The sequence below is a fragment of the Netta rufina genome (assembly GCF_964035555.1).
Source record: "Netta rufina genome assembly, chromosome: 1".
NCBI classification, from domain to species: Eukaryota; Metazoa; Chordata; class Aves; order Anseriformes; family Anatidae; genus Netta; species Netta rufina.
Genome location: NC_140123.1, coordinates 174,280,799 through 174,299,344, shown reverse-complemented (window position 1 = coordinate 174,299,344; position 18,546 = coordinate 174,280,799).

The window sequence follows — 18,546 nt, the reverse complement described above, 5'->3', positions numbered from 1 at the left end:
GCTCGTTGGTTCATTTGCATGGCATCTTTGCAATGCAAAAGTGATGACTTTTTGTTTGTTTGTTTGTTCGTTTTAACTAAGGCTCAGATTCGACACACACACACACAAAAAAAGGACTGAATGAAGATGCAGCAAAATGCTAGTGCAACTGAAGCCAGCTGAAACATTAGCAACAACTTCAGCAGATTCCAGATTTCAGACAGATGAGTGGCTCCTGCAACAGCGTGACAGTGTTTTGGAGCCTGTACTAGGTTCTCGCTAAGTTAAGGGAATTACTTAAACAAAACAAACCCCTGAAACCAAAAACACTGTTGAGCAAAATAATTCATTGCACTTTCAAGTATGAGAACACTTGATCTCAGTGCCAAAACATGAGGGCAGCGAAGAGAGAACCACGGGGCTGGGGACTGAAACTGTCACAGCGTGAACTCACTGCAAGCCTTTGGCGAAGGATAACCACACCATCCCTAGCACCTCCATCTGTAAAGCTGGGATGACAATAGCAACAATACTGCTCAGTCTGTGAAGTGCTCACAGGTTCAGAGAGAAAGGTGATATGCGTGATATCTGGAAAAAAACTCTAAGCAAACCGCCACAATTTTGCAAAGATAACTTTCCTTAGATATATATAGTGCAAATCCTTTGTCAGAGCTAACCACCCTACGCCCCCTCAGCAGTCAGCAGAGTACTACAAGTGGCTGCAGGAATTTCACCCCCAAAACTCCCATTTTACATTGCAGGCTTTATTTTGCTCATTGTGACGATCGGCACACAGGTCCCAAACAACACCGACAGTCCCCAGGGTCAGGGTTCACATCAGCCGGGTTTTCTCCCCACGTGCTGCCCATCAGCTTTGGGCACTGCCAGACGACAACCTGCCCAGCCATGCTGAGCTGGAAAGGAAGAGGGAAGGAAGCAAGCTGTGCCTCTGGTGTAGGTGCCAGTGATGCTGTGGGAAGGAAAAAATAAAAGCTTCAACTAGTTAAGGGTCACTATATGTTGATTCCGAGCTGTACTTGAAGAAGGATGTTTTTTTACCCGAAGGCCTTTTCATTCAAGCAATGTCATAAGATAAAAGAAAATAAAAACGTTATCTTGGCAAAAAAAATCCTTGACTGAGCTTGATTATTTAATATGAATTAAAAATAATCTGAAGAGTGGCTGCAGCAATCCCACTGTGCTTGCTACTCTGACCATCCTTAAACTTCCCAAACAGAGAAGTTTCAGATACTTGCAGTCAAACCAGACAGTCTCCAGACACACAGAATAAATCAGCAAGAAAAAATAACACAAGAATTCTGCCCTTACTTCAAACTTTCCCACTCACATGGGCAAATAGTTCATTGAAGTATGAATTGCCCTGAGAGAAAACCAGAAAAGGCTAAAGTTACTTCTAAAGGAAGCTCAAAGGTCTGTGTTTGGTAGCTGATTCAGGCCCTCAGTTCAGTAGAAAAAGCTCTGCTGTGGCCTATGAGCTTGGCTTTCTCTTCAGACATCCCATGACATGTCCTGTAAAAACCATTATGGATAATTTACTCATCGTGTGCTCCTTGCAGAAAATGGGAAAGATTACAACTGGTCACAGACTTCAGGAGGAGGACAGTGAGATGACACAAGAAGATAAAACAAGTTTATTTTCCTCAAGGACATGGAGACCTTTACAAGCCATTAAAGCACATTCCAAGAGCTGGGCTCCTTTCTGTGTTGCCTTCTGAAATACCAAAAGAAAAAAACAAATCCTGCTACTCCACTCTTCTGGACTGTCAAAGTTCCACAACAGTAGAAACAGGCTCAAAAAGTTTGTATTTGAAAAAATATGGTCATGAAGACAATCTAACTCTATTTCTTCTCCTGACTTGGGCATGAACCCTTCCTAGGCAGTACCTGGAAGAGCTGTATTATCAGAAAACCCTTTGTTAGAAGCAGGATATCTAACACTAATATCACTACTGGTGGTAATGGTGATGCTGTAACTTACAGGTATTTGTTGTCATACCCTGCAAATGCGATCACTCAAAAAGTGCCATCTTAGGACACATGGCTGCCCAGAAGCTGCCCAGCTATGTGGCAGGGTTTGGGAAGGGCCGGACACCATCTTGCCCATCTCTGGGTACGGTTTTCATCACGTTGACTTGTAAACTCACCGCACACTTCATTCATTGCACATTTCCCGCAGTCTTTGGGATGGCAAATATCCAAGACACACTAAGCAATTTTAAGCATGGAATTCGAGACAATTTACTTAAAAGCTGAAATATGACTCAACTTTCTGGTCGGAAGGAGTTTTGCCAATAGAACTCCCTCTTGTTCGGTTAGGAGGTATCAGAATCCAGCACCCGAGTTTCTCACACGCCGTTTCACTCCCACAAAGCCTGAGATATGATACATCTTTCTTTGCTCGTACTGTTGAAAGTTCTTTCAAAGAAAAGCAACGTGACCGGTAAGACTCCATGGATATAAATAATGAAATGCCGAGCCTGAAACTCTGCGTACGGACTATTCGCTTAGATGACAAAAAGCAATAATAGGCTTTAGACGTAACAGTATCACGTTGAAAGGCTGGGAAGCAACCACCTCCTTTCTGTGCAGCATTAGTGACACCTGACATCTGGAACATCAAGTTCCTGTTTTACTCCTAACCTATATGAAGGACAAAATGGAGAGATGAGAGAAGCGCCACTGAGATAACAAAAGAGCTTGGAAATTAAAGACTGACTCACATCCACTGAGCAAACATCTGAGCTGCTGAAAATGTCACTGCCTCCAGCTATTCGGTACTGCCCCTCTGCAGCCCTGGGAGTGGGAGGAAGGAAGCGGGTTCGCCCCAGCCACCCTGGCTCGGGTGGGGGCCAAGGAGGTGCTGGCATGCCCCTGAAACCAGCAGCAACACCGTCAGGCCGTGGGGAATGAGGTTGCCAAAAGCCCTCCCAGCTGCAGCAGCTGTTGGCTCGGCGACTGCAAGCAGTCACCTTCCACATCCAGGCTCCTCTCGCACAGAGCCCTCCCAGCACGTGGAGAGGGAACAGTTAAAATAAAGAAGGTAGTGGTGAGAAACAAGCCAGTGAGAGGAGACTCGACAAGGAAGCTTGGAGAAAGATGCGATGAGAAAGGAGTGATGTGCACAGACGCAGATGCTCAGCCCTCCTCGGCGCTGTGACCTTGCTTCGCAACGGGAAAATGCTCCTGCTCTGCCCCATCGCGCTCTGTGCTGCCCTTCTAGGCTGTAGAAAGGAAGGGAAGAGTCCCCGAATTAAGTCTCGACAGGCTACTCAGCTGATCAAAGGCAGGCAAATCAGAAATCATAAAATCCTAGTCTGATTCACCCAGTGATTCATTACTTCAGGCAAAACACTTAAAGATGAGCCATAAAGGAAAATGGTTTTAAGTACATTTCTGTTCTGAGCCCTTCCCAGTCAATTTAGCGAAGGCATTTGGCAGAGGAATATAGTCACATTTTTTCCTAATTATATTTATCTGTGAAATCCTCTCAACAGTCTCGGTTTTGCTGAAGAGATCCCAGGATGCACCCCCACAAATAAACGAACTCTTGTGTTGCACAGGGGCTGTGCAGTGGGAGTGCTGCAGGATGGGCTACAGCAGGGCAGCAGACGACCAGAATGAATCCACAAGAGCTAAATAGCAGCTTTGAAACTCTTATTTAAAATAAATTTTGTACCACAGAAAGAAGAACTCTTTGCGTAGGTTCACATGTAACTCACTTTTCCTTTTTTCCTGTTTACGTGTAATTTCTTTACTTCACTTTCCTTGACTGTACAAGACTCAGAGTAGTATTTACCTGATAACCTTACTCAAATATTATGAGTTAACTGGAAAAGGGCTGTAAAGCACTTTCAACATGGAAAAGCTGCTATTTTTCCCAAGAGTGGCTGCTCAGGCTTCTTGGATTAGATTAAGGTTACAGCAGTAAATACGTATCAGAAAGAAAACTTCATTCAGGCTTGAAATATTTACATATTCCCACAACATCTTGTTTTGCCTTTTTAACACGAACTTCTAAGGCAGCAGTAATCATCACTCTGGGTGCTCAGAAAAAAAAAAGAGAAATAACACAGGGGGAAAGGAGAGAGCAGGGGAGGAAGGAAAGTCCCATTTCTGCTCAGTCACCCCTCTGCCCCCGGTAAAGAACATCCCCCCAAATTAGAAAATCTGGATCAGAGAGAGGAGAAGGAGGAGCCTGCAAACACAGAGCGCCCTTCCTCCCCCTCCAGGCACTAAAACCCTTGTAAAAAGCAGGGTTTGGCCAGGAAGGAGGATCGATCCTCCATGTTCTCCCGCAGGCTGCAGAGAGGCGAGGGAGAGGCCCGGTGCCCGGGGCTCGCATGGCCCAGCAGGCCGGCCCCGCTGCTCCCTGCCACAAGCAGCGAGGCAGGGGATGCTGCTGCTGCTGCCACGGTGTGCTCTGCTGAACCACGCTCTCTGTGCTGCCTCTTTGGACTAAAAACCTCCAAAAAGGCAAAGTCAAATAGCAGTCATTCGGTGCGACCCCACTGTAGTCGGCGCCGTGCCACCAGGCTGCCGCAGAAGGCCTCTGCTCACCAGGAGCGCGGTGGTTCCCAGATCTCAGACAGGTTTCTGCCCGGTGGCCTCAGAGCATTTGGGAGTGGGCTCCTAGGCTGGAAACGGCAATTGTTGGTGCTATGTATCCTTCAGCAATAGACGGATTTTCCTTACAGAGGCTTTTTAAATGAAGTTCATGCTTCGGGGGTGAAGGAAGAAAAAGTTAGGTGGAATGGTGCTCTTGCTTTTTCTCCTTGTAGCACCTTTACTTCTGAGGTGGTCAGGCTCAGAATATATCCATGGTTCCTTCCAGAGCATGTTCGATCAATCAGAAAGGAGCTTTTTCTACTTTTTCTAATACTTTTACAGCAATGGCTGGCCCCCCTTATTTTGCCTTTCAAGCAACAGGAAAACCCAAGGCCACCAAGAGGGGACGGACACAGCCTGGGATGCCCGCACCCGCTGGCGGAGGTGCCCAGCAGCAGCAGGGCTGTCGGCACGCGGCAGGATCCCCGCTGTGCCTTCCACGAAGCCAGCTGCCGCAAAGGGCTTTCGTTTCACTTCCTCCAGTGTCACATAAACAAAGCGCAGTTTTACACACTTCCCCATCGCCTCTTGCACAAGGGGGGCTGTGGGGGGTGGTGGAAATTACAGCTACAGGTTGCGTTGCAAAGTCGGGGAAACAATGGATCGATACCACTGCCCTACCAGCGAGCTGCAGGTCCATGCACACACCTGTGTGTATGCACTGTGAGCTATAGGTCCACATGTGCATATACTGCGAGCTCTAGGTCCATTCACACACGTGTGTGTTTGTACTGCGAGCCGTACGTCCTTGCACACACGTGAGCACATGTACAAGCGTGCATCCAAACCTGACCCTTTTTTGTCCGCTCCTTGGGCTCGCCAGGAGCACGCAGCGTGGCTGTTCCCCATGCACACGCGTGCCCTGGGCCCTGCTGCATTTCCCTACAGCCACCCGAACCCCACAGGCCCCTTGGGTAGGGAAAGGCACTGGGGGGGCCCAGCAGGGTTCAGCCCGCAGCAGGCGGCGGCTGCAGCACACGTGGGGCCACCAGGGCAGGTGAAAACCCTCATTATTTCAAATTTCTATTATTTTTTAAAATTATTTTGGTGCTGCCAGCGAAAGCTCCCGGCTGCTAACTGCCATTTTACATTTTTTTTTCCTTTAACATTTTGGGGTCGAGGCAGCATCCTGGCACTCATTCCCCCCCCTTCGTTTTCCTCCCCTATCTCCAAGCTCCCCCCTCCGTGTGTGTGTGTGTATGGGGGGGGGGGGGGGGGAATGCCGCATGCCTCCCCCTCCCCAAATGCAAACCTCCAAAAAGGCAAACCCCCAAATCCAAACCTCCAAATTCAAACCCCCCAAATCCAAACCTCCAAATTCAACCCCCCAAATCCAAACCTCCAAACGCAAACCTCCAAATCCGACCCCCCAAATGCAAACCTCCCCAAACGCAAACCTCTCCAAACCTCCCCAGATCCAAACCTCCCCTCCCCATTTCCCCCAAGCCGGCCCCGCTCTCTCCGCGCATTTTTCGGGGGTCGGACCCGGCTACGATTTTTCTTTTGGCTTTTTTTTTTTTTTTTTTTTTTTTTTGGGGGTGGGGGCCGCTCGCGGCGCAGACAAAGCGCTGGCGGCGGGGGGCCGGGGCCCGGCTCCGCAGCACCGTGCGCGGCGCGGAGACAAAGGCGGCGCGGGGAGCGCGGCCCCGGCCCCCGATTGCATCAGACGCCGCCTTACCTTCCCCGGAGCCGCGGGGACCCCCCCGACGTGCGATGGATCCCCCCCTCTGCCGGCGGCGGCACCCCCGGAGCGAGGATGCGCTAAAGAAATTCAATAAAATAACCTCAGCGGCGCAAGCGGGAGGACCCGGGGAAGAGAGGGGGGGTGGGTGGAATTAAATCGCAGGGCAGAGGACGCAGAGGATGCCGCTCCTCCTCCTCCTCCTCCCGCCGCGGGTGTGTGCATGTGGAGGTGGGCGGGCGGGCTGCCGGGAGCGCGCAAGGCGCGCCGCCGACGCGGCATCGGGGCCGCGCAGGGGACGGGGCCGCGCCGCCAGGTGCCGCGGAGCCCCCCCGGGACCCCCCGGGACCCCCCGCCCGGGGCCCCTCCCGCCGCCGTCCCGCGGTGCGAACTCTTTTTTAATTTTTTTTTCTTTTTTTTTTTCTTTTTTTTTTTTTTTTTCCACGAAAACCCGGTGTTTGCTCGCTTTTTTTGCAGCTCCGCGGCTGGCCCAAAGGAGAGCCCCTTCTAGCAAGGAGGCCGCGTTTTTTTTTTTTTTTCTTTTTCCCTTAATTAATTCTATCTATTTATTTATTTATTTTATCTTACATATTTATTTATTTTGGTGGAGTCTTCCCCGAAATGGCCACGGAAGGTTGGGCACCAGCACGTTGCCCGTTTCCTGTTTCGTCATGCAAGATGTATGGGCTGCAAGCGCTGCGATTCGCGTGCGGGGTCACAACGTCTTCAGCTAGGGTGAGACACACGTTTTGTTCAGATGTACAGGAGGATTCGATGTGAGGACGATTTGCTGTAGCTTATTTCTAGAGTTACATCCATAAAGAGCCACAGGAGCCTTCCAGCAAGGAAGGAGAACTTGGGAACAAGCCTGAAGCTAGATGCCACTAGGGCTGTTGGGGTGACACCGCAGTCCCTGCCCTCACCCCATGCAGCACTGGCTCACACAGGACATCCCAAGGCAAGGAGCAGATGCTGGCGTGCACAGCTTTGGGGCCACTAGCCCGGCTGCCCATTGGGGAGCTCCCATGGCCGCTCCACCCACAGCATCACGGGCTGCACGCTCTGGGACATCCCCTCCCAGGGCCCCTAAATGTCAGACCAGAAAGGCAGATGTCATACATGAAGATCTGTGGTTTTCAAATCATCGTTTTTGCATGTTGGAGTTGGATTCCCTTTATGGTGCTTGTAGAGCATTTTAGTTTTTCCTCACTAGGGTCGTTCTTTGGGCAGGAAGCAAACCACGAAGCAACCCCACTGCACCCTGCGAGGAAGAGAGCCACTCACCCTCCTGGCAGTGAAACAGGTGAGAGGAGGAGTGAGCTGCCCAAGGTTGGTGAGCCCAGGGCTGCTCTTTTGACACTTCTTCCCCTGAATGAATCACTCCCAGGCGGCCCCATAGAAATTTCATATCGACAAAGGATGTGGGGTTGCATCCACGACAGGGGCTTGCCTCTGGATCCAGCCCTGTGGGCACAGCACCAGACCGTGCACTTTGCTTGACACTTTTAATATTTCCTATTTCTCCACTCGCAGTCTCTTCCTGATTTTGATTCTTTGGACTCTGTTTGCCAAGATGTTTTATGAAACTTTAATGTTTGTGACCAGCACCTTCTAGTTCTATCTTTTACAATTTCTTGTAAGATTTGTTCAATAGGTTTTCATGCCATTCACTCCTTATTGACCTTATTCACTCATGGGCCTTTATCTTTTAGTGTATTAAATCTCCCTGGCTTCGGATGTACGAAAGGTTCAGGAATTTGCTTTTATATTTCAGGCCCATCGTTTTTCTTCCTGTTGTCTGCCTAGAGCTGGCAGTTCTCTCCTTGGATGCCTTTCAATGCACCTTTATCTCATCAAAATGGATCCTCTTCCCTTTCCTCTGCAACAGTCTTGAGCCTTTCTCTTTCTGCGAAAACGCCATTTCCATCCTTCTTTTGTTCAGTCCTGCAGCCTCCAAATGTTCTGTAGATTACATTTCTGCTGCCTAAAATGCATCAGCAGCCGTGCTCATTTTCAGAACTGCTCTCCGTAGTACAATGTTCTTCCAGAGTTTGGAAATTTCCTGTCTGAGCCGTCCTTCAGAAATTTCTGCTTATTGACTAGCTCAAACTGCCTAATAGAAACTGCAGGTATGCAATGAAATGCTCTACCTATGGAATACAAGTGAACTTAAGTCAAGAAAAAAAGCAAACAATCCTTTGGTTGACTAAATCATCACACGTCTGAGCACTGGGCAAGTTTCTCCACGCACAGTTTATGAATGCTGCTTGATTTGGGGTGCATTTTAAATGGGGACTTGGTTGGCTCCTTGGCTCTCTTATGGTTGAAAATTGCAATGATGCCTGCAAGAGATTCTGGGCACGACTCTTGCACCTGACACAAAGCTGGTGATGGTGGGTTGTTGATTTGGGATGATTACCCATTCTGATATTGTACCCCCAGGCAAATGCAAGGCTAAAGCCCGGGGGAAAGCAGTTACTGTGCTGGAGGTGGCTGTGTGTGGGTAGGGGGAGTCATGGGGAGTGCTCACAGAGTTCTCTTTATTTTAGTGCATCCATCATTGGCACGTTTGGACTTATGTGTTAGGGCATGTGTGAAAGAGGGGGGAATAAAAGAGAGAAGATCAGAAACAGGAAAGGAGATGGAGGAGAGAAATGAGAGATCCCATGTTTTGCAGAAAAAGCTGCTTGCCAGAAAGTAACCTTGAACATCTCTGAAGTCCTGACGGGCTTTCAAGAATGGCCAAGGGTGATGAAGAAGCACAGCGTGTAGGCAATGGCTATTTCTGCGTCTCTGTGCTACATCTATGTCTTGTGCTAGTTGAAATAAAGGGCACATGGACTTCTGGGGCTTTTTTTTTTTTTTATTCTCCTTTTTTAATTTTTATTTTTATTAAGAACTCTATGTCCAGTTGCTGCAGAGTGCCCATGAGCTTAGACCTGTGAAAAGCAGCATCTAAGCTCTACTGGGCTGTTCACAGGAAGGCTGATCCTCTTTTAGGAAGTAGTTTAACAGCAAGATCCTCTTCCCACCAAGACTTCACAGAGACCTTGTGCTCAGATAGTGTTGCAGATGTGCTGCAAGGAGGAACAAAGTGCTGATACCTACCTGAAGGTTGAGGGTGCTTCAAGCACTAGCACACCATCGGTATGCTTGGAGTCCACTGAGGAGGTTGAACTCTGCCAGGGTGGTACAGCGAATTATTGCACTGCCTCATGCAGCGTTCTTCTTGGAAGTAAACTTCTCAGCAATTACCTATGGTGCCTCCAGTCTGAGATGCTAGGGTTTGCTCTCAAACAAAAATAAAGGTTTCTTGAAAATCTACCACCATGGTGAAAGCCTGCTGATGCTCACAGGGTCCCAGTGTGGGTTCTGTGATGGTCCTTGACAAGGATATTTTGTCTAACAGCTGAGCAAGGAAGAGCATCACTGACAATGATGCGTAATGGGGAGATTTGTACATGACTGGTCTTGCATGACACTCTGTAAAGAACTGCCCACACTTGTCGCAGAATTCATGAACAATGATAGCATCAGCTGTGCTTAAACGTGTTCAGCCGCCTCCAACTCTGCAAGTTGAGGCAGTCAGTTTTCTGAGGGCTGCGAAATGTTGCATGCATTTCTGTGACTCCATGATCATGCGATAGTACCATCTGTTGGCTTCCTGGCCAAAGAGTGGTGTTCAGCTGCAGTGACTAACCCTTGGCTTAGTGGGAGGAGCTCTCCTCTCTTACTCCTTTTTAGATTCAGGAATTCAAGCAAGGAACCAGGGAGCTGTGCTTTCTCTCCTTAACTTCTGAACATCTGCTCTAGCTCTTTTCTCTGATCTGAACAAATGTTTTACTAGGATAGAAAGGCTTCAAACTTCTTGCATGAGCCTAAGCAAATACCGGTGACTAAAGCAAAGGGATAGATGCCGATAGTGATAGTGAAAACTTCACTAAAACACACTTTAAAAGTATGACTATGTGTAATGAAATGCTCTTTTGTTTATGTTCATTTAAGGCGTTGCTTCTTACCACGAATTTATAGTGCTATAGACCAATTTATATGGTCTGACGAGACCATAAAACTTTGATCTTTCTGAATGAGTAGATTCAGACTTTGTTGTATCCATGGTGCTGTGTTGTGATACAATGCAAAGAAGAGATTATCTCTCCTTTCCCCCAGAAAATGATAGTTTTGCCAAGCCATTTGTACATAGTAATTTTAAAGGTTTTCTCAGTGTGTGGAGGGGATGTATCTGTTAGGTCGGAGTGCCAGAATTGGTCCTGGCAACCTGCAACTCCCGGTCCCAGCATAAGGCGTAGCTGTGGAAGATGGGATGTCCCTAGAAACATGAAATGATTGGTAACTGTTGTGCATTAAATCATACTGAAGATAATTTCTTTAATCAGGGACTGGCCTCCTAGCGCACAGCCCAGCAATTGGATTCTCTGTTAAAAAATATTTATAATAAGATACTTACATAAAAGAATGTGGAAGTTTAATTTGGAATTTGGATGCCAAATATTATATATCAAAATATCATTAATTAGAAGCACTCAAAGTTGCTGAGCATCTGTTGGTCCTTACATCTATGGGAGCTGAGGGAGCTCAGTGTCTCTAGCAATTGGCGTGCTTGTTTGCCTGACAATGTGTGAAATTAGAAGCTAACCTGTAAGTGTCCAGGTTGCATATACTGACCATATTGTAATCCCACAGTAAGGTATCCTGGAGATGTTACGGGACCTTGAAACAACACAAAGTTGAAAAAAAAAAAAAGGAGGGGGGGAGAATTCTTAATTTTGACAATTCCTATCTAATAAGATGAAATCAGCCTTTCAGGATGGTGGCAAAATGAGGAACTAATTTTTAAATCAACACAGTAACCAACAAACTAATACAGATTAGCTTTAGATACAAGAAACTCATATTTAAGAGTAGAGGGCTAGATTAAAATGAAGTCCTTTAAAAAAAGATCTTGATCACTAATATTTTTAAAATAATAAAACTAAGACAGCTATTGACATACCCAAGGGTACGTTGGGAAATATGGCAGAAATATAGCAGAAATACAGCAGAAATACTAAGGTTATTTGAAAGCTGGGGCTTTTAACATGTCTCTAGGACTGGACAGGTGACTTGTGGTATCTGGTACCTATGCCATTGCTCCTCTGACAATTACATTTTCTTTTGCAATTCTTTAAAATGCAAACATTTATAGTTTTGTTTGTTTGTTTGTTTGTTTTTTGGTGTGCTAAGCCTAAATGAATTGGAAGCAAAATTTAATCTGTAATTTACAAGGCTCTGGATATCATGTATGCTGGAGATTCCTTCCCTAGAGATGGTGACAGCACTTGAGGCCACAGCACTGCGCGTGCACTCGGCAATTATTAAATGTGCAAGCTTTTAATAATGTGTTTGTGGAGGAGTCAAGTTCTGCGGGAAATGCATTAGATGGATCAAGTGAAGCTAGGTGGAAATTCTTGTTACGAATACACCAAAACTTCCTGATCTGCCTCAGATGGGGAAGTGTGCAGCATCACTGTGTGCTTCCCCTGAGCCTCCCCTGCTGCACGCAGCTGCCCACCCCTGCTGCACCCCTTGGCGTGCCACTGAGCTCAAGCTGCAGTGAGGAGAAGGGAAAACAACGTGCAAAAATGCTGAAGTGTGCAGGCCTCTGCTCGGAGGCACAGCTAAAAACTTTCTGAGGTACCTGTGGGGTATCCTCCTGCATTCTCTGTTTTTAGGCTTCGTGTAGCAGCTGTCATTACAGCAATGAAGTGATTAGATCTGCTCTGTTGCCTAATTACAGGACTAGAAATGGCATGCATTCCTGCAATCTCGTTAAGTACTCCCTATCTGAACCGTCTGATTTCAAGGATAGTCTTTGGGAACTTATCTTTAAAGCAAATCATTTTTTTTTTTTTTAAAGCGCACTTGATTAAAGTGAGGAGTCTATCATATTGTAGAACTATTGATTATGAGAAGCACTTTGAACTTACACACTGTTTTTCATCTCAGAATCTCCTAATATTTTGCTACAAGTGGCAAGTATTAGTAGTCCCACTGCAGACTGAACACTTGGAGGAAAACTGAGAGAATACATGATTTACTCAGGATTCCCTGTCAAGTTGTGGAGCAAGACTTGCTCCACAGCTTGCATGGCTAGCTGTCCTTCCCTTTAATGTGCTTGAGGGGATTGTACCAGCAAAAGGGCTTTTGATGGGTTTCTTTTGGATGGAAACCAGGACTCTTCCATGCCAGACCCGGTGCTACAGATTTTGGGTACAAAACACAAATGCTCACATTTTCCTGTTGGATACAACACTTGCAAGTTTTCTCTTTGAGAGTTGTTGCCCTCTCTTGCACATCAACTAGGAAGACTTACACGGTAACATTAATGATAGGAGCACAGTACTAAGAGAGAGAAGACGTTTAAAAAGACTCCATACGTCTTTCTCAGCCATCAGTATGTCCCTCTGCAGTGGTAAGTCTGCCTTCGTGCCAGCTTCTGGCATCTTTGGAGGTGGAAAGATGAACCTGCTCCCACCAGTGCTTGTTTTATTGCCTCCCAGTGGCTGTATATCTACCCACCTAAACCTGTGTTGCAGAGCTGTGGGCTTGCAGCCCTCTCCTATGCCAGGCCCGGGCTGGGATGCTTGGAGTGACCAGAAGTTGGACATATAACCAAGTGAACAACCTGGTCCTTCCTCCTCTTCTGGTAAACGGGGCTTAGCAGAAGGTGCTGCTCACTTAGCAATGCATGCAGCTAACTGTGTACATGCTTACAGCAGACGAGATAATAATTATCAGTGGGACATACACAGACATTGGTAGAGGCCGTTCACACCAGAAAAGGGATTCGGTAGTTTTGGTTCCCACTGCTTTATCTCATCTGCACATCCCTCCTATTTTTCCATCTGTTTCACATTACTTAGTCAGGAGGTGAAGAAAGCAAGTTACATTTTGACAGAGCTGGGTCAGAAGAAAAGTGCAGTAACATTTCTAAGGCCCATGTAGAAAACTAAAAGTTGGCTTAAAAAAAAATCTGGATATATGGGATAGCAGAAAAAGTTCTTACAGCATGAGTGTAACACGTGCTTTACCAGCAGGTCTGGTGCATAGAGCTCATGATAACCAGAAGGCAGAAGATATAGTACAATATGTGGTATACATAAATTCATATATATTACTATTTTATACCACAAATTTACAGATAGATTATACGCAATATATACTATGCTAGCAGACATCTATTTTACCTCTTAAATAAATATATATAAAAAAAACTGCAAATGGGTTTAGAATGTGTATTCAATGTATGAACTTGACCATGTTTGTATTAGGGGTTTCTTAGTCTCAGACGGCCACTAGGAAAGGCTGTGCTCCCAAAGCCTTGCCATGGCTGCAAATCATAGCCTGGTCCTGCAAATTCTGTGTGCTCATGTATTGAGGCCGTATTGTAAATATTGTTATGGACTGGACTACACTAAGCTGCTCGATCCAATATGTTTTCACTATTAGCATAGTCCCTAATGCAGTAGTAAAAGGAAGGAATAAATGTATTTTGTAAATGTGTTTTAAATTACATTACTCTGAACAAAGCATAACGTATTTGGGGAAGCTGGAAGGGATCATGCGTTTCCCCCTGCTCCATGCAACTGTTGATTGGGCACCAGGGAGCCAGAAAACTGAACAACAACAACAAAAAAATCCAGCTGCCAACAGCAAAGGGGAGTAACAATCTTTTCACGTGAATTTTCAACAAGATCTTAAGGTTTTAAGAAATCAAAATCAGGACCTTAAAAGAGTGACCAGGCTTTTGGGAATGCCCACTGCCTGCAGTGAGAAAAAGCTAAACAAACACAGCAGCATGTGCTACGGGGAACTGAGGAACTAAAAATATGGCACACCAGAGCTCACTTCACATTCACAGCTTTGTTTGAAAATGTGCTGGGTTTAACCACAGGGCGAGCCATATCAAACTGATGGGAACCTCACCCTTCTCCTGGTAAATATTCAGCGAGCAGAGAGGCAGCGTCCATAAACTATCAAAAGAAAGCTCTCAAAGCTTAGAGCATTATGCAGTTATTACAATCTGAGCATTTTTTAAGCAGAGCAAACATTTGCTTTCCATTTATTTCAGGGCTGGCTGTTGCTGGCGATGCAGACCCAAGGATCTCCCTCGCTCCATGTTTGCTTTTCGTTTTTCACGCAGGAGGAGGGTTCAGTGCCCGCATCTAATGTTACATGCACAAAGCTGTTTGCTTTTCTCTGACGTCCAGGTAATTTTAAATGGCAGCTGATGCTTTACATTTAATTTCTCAGGTAAGTTAAACAAACACGTGCCACTCACGGCCAACACCGCTGCTTATGGCTCATTAAGCCATGTTTCCGAAGCAGGGAATCGATTGCTGGAGCGTGCTGCCACACCGGGGCTGTGAGCTGTGCAATGCGGAGAGGCAGCATAACCAAAGACCTCTGTGTTCTGGCCTTCTGCAGGCAGCAATGCTGTGTTCTAGAAGTAGATTTATTTATTTATTTATTTGTGTCTTTGTCATTTTAATCTCATGTTTGGAAATTTCTGAATTTCTGAATTAAAATTCATGGTTTTGATCCCCTGCCAACACTTAGTTTCTCCTCACACACCTTTTTCCTTCCCTTTTTCCCCTTCTTTTATTAAGGGCCGGGGTCTGTCAAGGATAACATAGTATCATGGGAAGGGTGAAGTGCCATCATTCTTAGGGCAAAAGTGTTTGCTTTCCCCTATGCCAGTGCCACGAGAGTATTTAATACCTTGCCTGTTGCAGATGTCATTATGCTAATGCCTGAATTATTTACATCCTTGTCACACTGCTGTCGTAAAACTTGCCCTCTGGTTTCTTGTCCTGTGGCATATTTTGTGCTAACACATTACACTGTGTGGCAATAACACAGGGGACAGCTCGTGCAGATAGCATGCAAACCAAGGTGTGCAGGCTGAGATAAGCATCATTTACGAGTTTGATGAATATCACCGACCAGGTGATATTCAAACTTTTGAGCTCCCAAGGGCTCCTGCGAACTTTTTTTTTTTTTTTTTTTTCTAATTAGACCTTTTAATCTAATAAAGGATATCATCTCTACCTATAAATCTTGCCTCATGTCCTTATGCTTTTTTTGGCTACAATAGTGCAACCTCTTTTGACACACTTTAAATGCACATCAAATACAACTTACTTTGCTATGCGATAACATAATCTATTTTTTCACTTTACAGCATGTGAAGGAGACAATATACTCTTGTGGCAAAGTTATTTGAGGAAAGGAGCAAAATTAAATCACAATTCTTGCAGGGCAGTCCAGGTTCTGGGAATGTACGTCCTGCTTCTCTGCTGTTTTTTTCACAGTCCTGCTTAAAATGTGCAAAAAGATTTCAGTGTGGGTTCTTTGACACCAGCACCAAAAGTTCTTTAGTTGAGTTCTGTTTTCCACACCGGTTTTGGTATGCATTTTGTTTGGCATACATGGGTTTGTCGCTTTTCCCTTTCACTTTTCTGGGAGATAGGTGCACACCTTTTAGAAAGCAGGAAGTGCTTTATCTTTATAGAAATGTGTTGTGACAAATAATACCTGTATTGATCTAGGGTGGTGTTGGTCATGACTTTGCTTTCCCTCCAGAGACTTTTTTCAGAACCTGGAGTTAACAAAAAGAGCAGCTGAGGTCCTGATAATCCCAAACTAAATCTAAATCATGCTTGCAAATCTAAGTATAAAGTGAAGAACAGGATGTGAGCAGGGTTCGCATATGTCAGCTTCATTTGCAAAATCAAATTCTGACAGGAAATGGAAAACAAGAAAATCATCCTCAAGAGGATTCTAGTAACTCTGAAATTTTGATTTTTTATCTTTATTTTTTTTCATTTGATCTTCTTTAAGGATTAATACAGTGCATCAGGATGGTGCTTCCCACACAGGAAACTTAGCAGACACAAAATAATGTTAAAAGACCTTATATCACAGCAGAACAAAAAATGCTGGCAACAAGAGGGAGAATGAAAGTGGATTCAAAGGGAGTGGTTGTTTTTTCCATAATCATTCTGCTTAATAACATCAGACAAGAGTTGTCCTAATTCTCTACGAGACTAGCCTGCGATCAGCCCATGGGAAGGAGACACAAATGCAGCTCTGTGCTGCGTCACCTCCAGTGGATGCTCTTGGTTTCATTGCCCTGCATGCTGAGCTGGGGGAAGTGCTGCCCTGGCTGCTTCCCCAGGCAGTGTGGAAACCCCAAAATCTGACTGGGAGCCCCACAGGCAGCCCCACAGCTTCAGCACAGGCACGTTGATGGGGTCCTGATGTCCATCCACGAGTGACCGCCCGTACCTGTCTTCAGGTGCCTTCAGGTCTGTTATCTGAGCATCAAACCATTTGTGCATCAAACCTATATCTGTGGTACCTATATCTGTAAACCTATATCTATCAAACCATATCTGTGCATCAAACCATTTACTGCCACGGGGCAGCTCTGAGAAGCCCCTTGGTTGGGTAATGTGTCTGAATGTTTCTAAGAGATCACAAAACTGAAAAAAAAAAAAAAAAGGTGAGTTCCAAGACCAAACACCTGGTAAATGTGTCCCAGAAACACCGCAAGTTTTTCCACAGCAGGCCTTATTGGCCCTGTGGAAGCTGTGTCCCGTGTGCCAGGCACATTGCTGTAAGGCACACACAGGCATTCTGGTCTTGAATTGGAAAATATCACAAGAATAGTTTTGGTAATGATCCAGACACAATTTCTAATAGGATTAGGAATAAGCAGTAGGCCTGGGAGTGGGGTAACACTTCCTGTGCCGCAGGGCTTCTCCCCCTGCAAGCACCTGGGTCGCTGGCTCATTGCGGTGCAGAATTTGAGTTCTGTTTTCTTGCTTTTGGCTTTTGAATTTATTCCATGTACTTGAGTACAGAAATAACTTATTCTAGGCTCAGGTCCTGGCAGCCACCTGGGCTGGGGCACTGCTCCCCACACCATCCTCGGAGGCTCAGTCGTCGTGCATGGTGTACAGATATTCATGTTTCTGCAAAAAGGCAACCCTTCAACTGTCGTGGCTCTACATTCAGACTTGGAGATCATTTTAATTAATGCTCCAGCCACCCTTCTGCTTAGAAAGGTCAATTAAAGAGGAGTGAATGCCTTCATGGGCTGCTGGAGGGGATTTGTGTCTCTGCCTCTGTTGTTGCCTCAGCTAACCCTTGTTAGCTTCACTTTAGGCTTAAGAAGAGTGAGCTGGGGTTGAGGTGTGACTGCTAGTACCGGTGTTGCATGAGATTGCTAATGCTGAGACTAAAATGTCTCCAGAGCAAAAGATTTATCCATTTCTGTCTCTTCTACATAAGTGAACAGCTTTACAAGAAGTATCATAACCCAAACTAATCATTCAAAACCTAAACATTGTTCAATTACTGTTGCTGTACTCTTAAAAAACAACAACAACAACAACAACAACAAAAAAAAAAAAACAAAAAACATTTCACCAGTCCTCTGCTTTTGTAAAGCCATCTATAAGAAAAAAGGAAAGAAAAACAACACAAAACCCCCAAACCACCCTCTCACACCATTAAAATACTTCTTCCCCTTGTTAGTTTCTTCAGTAGACAAAGCTATTCTTTCTCGAGATGCAGTGATGGCTCAGACCATCCATTTTGTTCCACAAAAGCTGTTTTTCAGTCCCCAAGAACAAAGATATTTTCTATGAGTCAAGCAAATTCCTCCCTTCAGATGTGAATACCTCTCATCAATCTCTTGGCTGGAAGGAAGTATTCGCCTGTGTCCCTTCCTGTCTGCATCCTGGAAAATCGCATCAAATCTACCATTTCCCACTAGTTTATTTTCAGAAGGTGAAGTTACTGACTCAAGGTTGGAGTCTTGTTTGTGGCGTTGAAATTCTTACATGGTCCCAGTGATTCAGACTGCGTGGAAGAGTGCAGGACAGTCTTGGCATGGTTTGGTGTTGAGTAGGTCCCTTGGGGCCGGGGGTCAGGCTGAGCATTTTCCTGCAAAGCAAGTCAGTTTTACCTCTTACATCTGTAGCATCAAAGCTCATCACTGCAAAAACTTTCCAGGACGGCAGAGAAGGGTTTTCTGGGGAGTGACATACACCTGGCTGTGTGTTCAATGCACATCTGAAAGAAGGAGGAGGAACCATGTGCACGTGAGATCTGGCCCTCCATGCTCTTCAGACAGGCTGTCTCCTTCATTTCACCAAACACTTAGATGCCAGTATTTGCTCTGTCAGCAG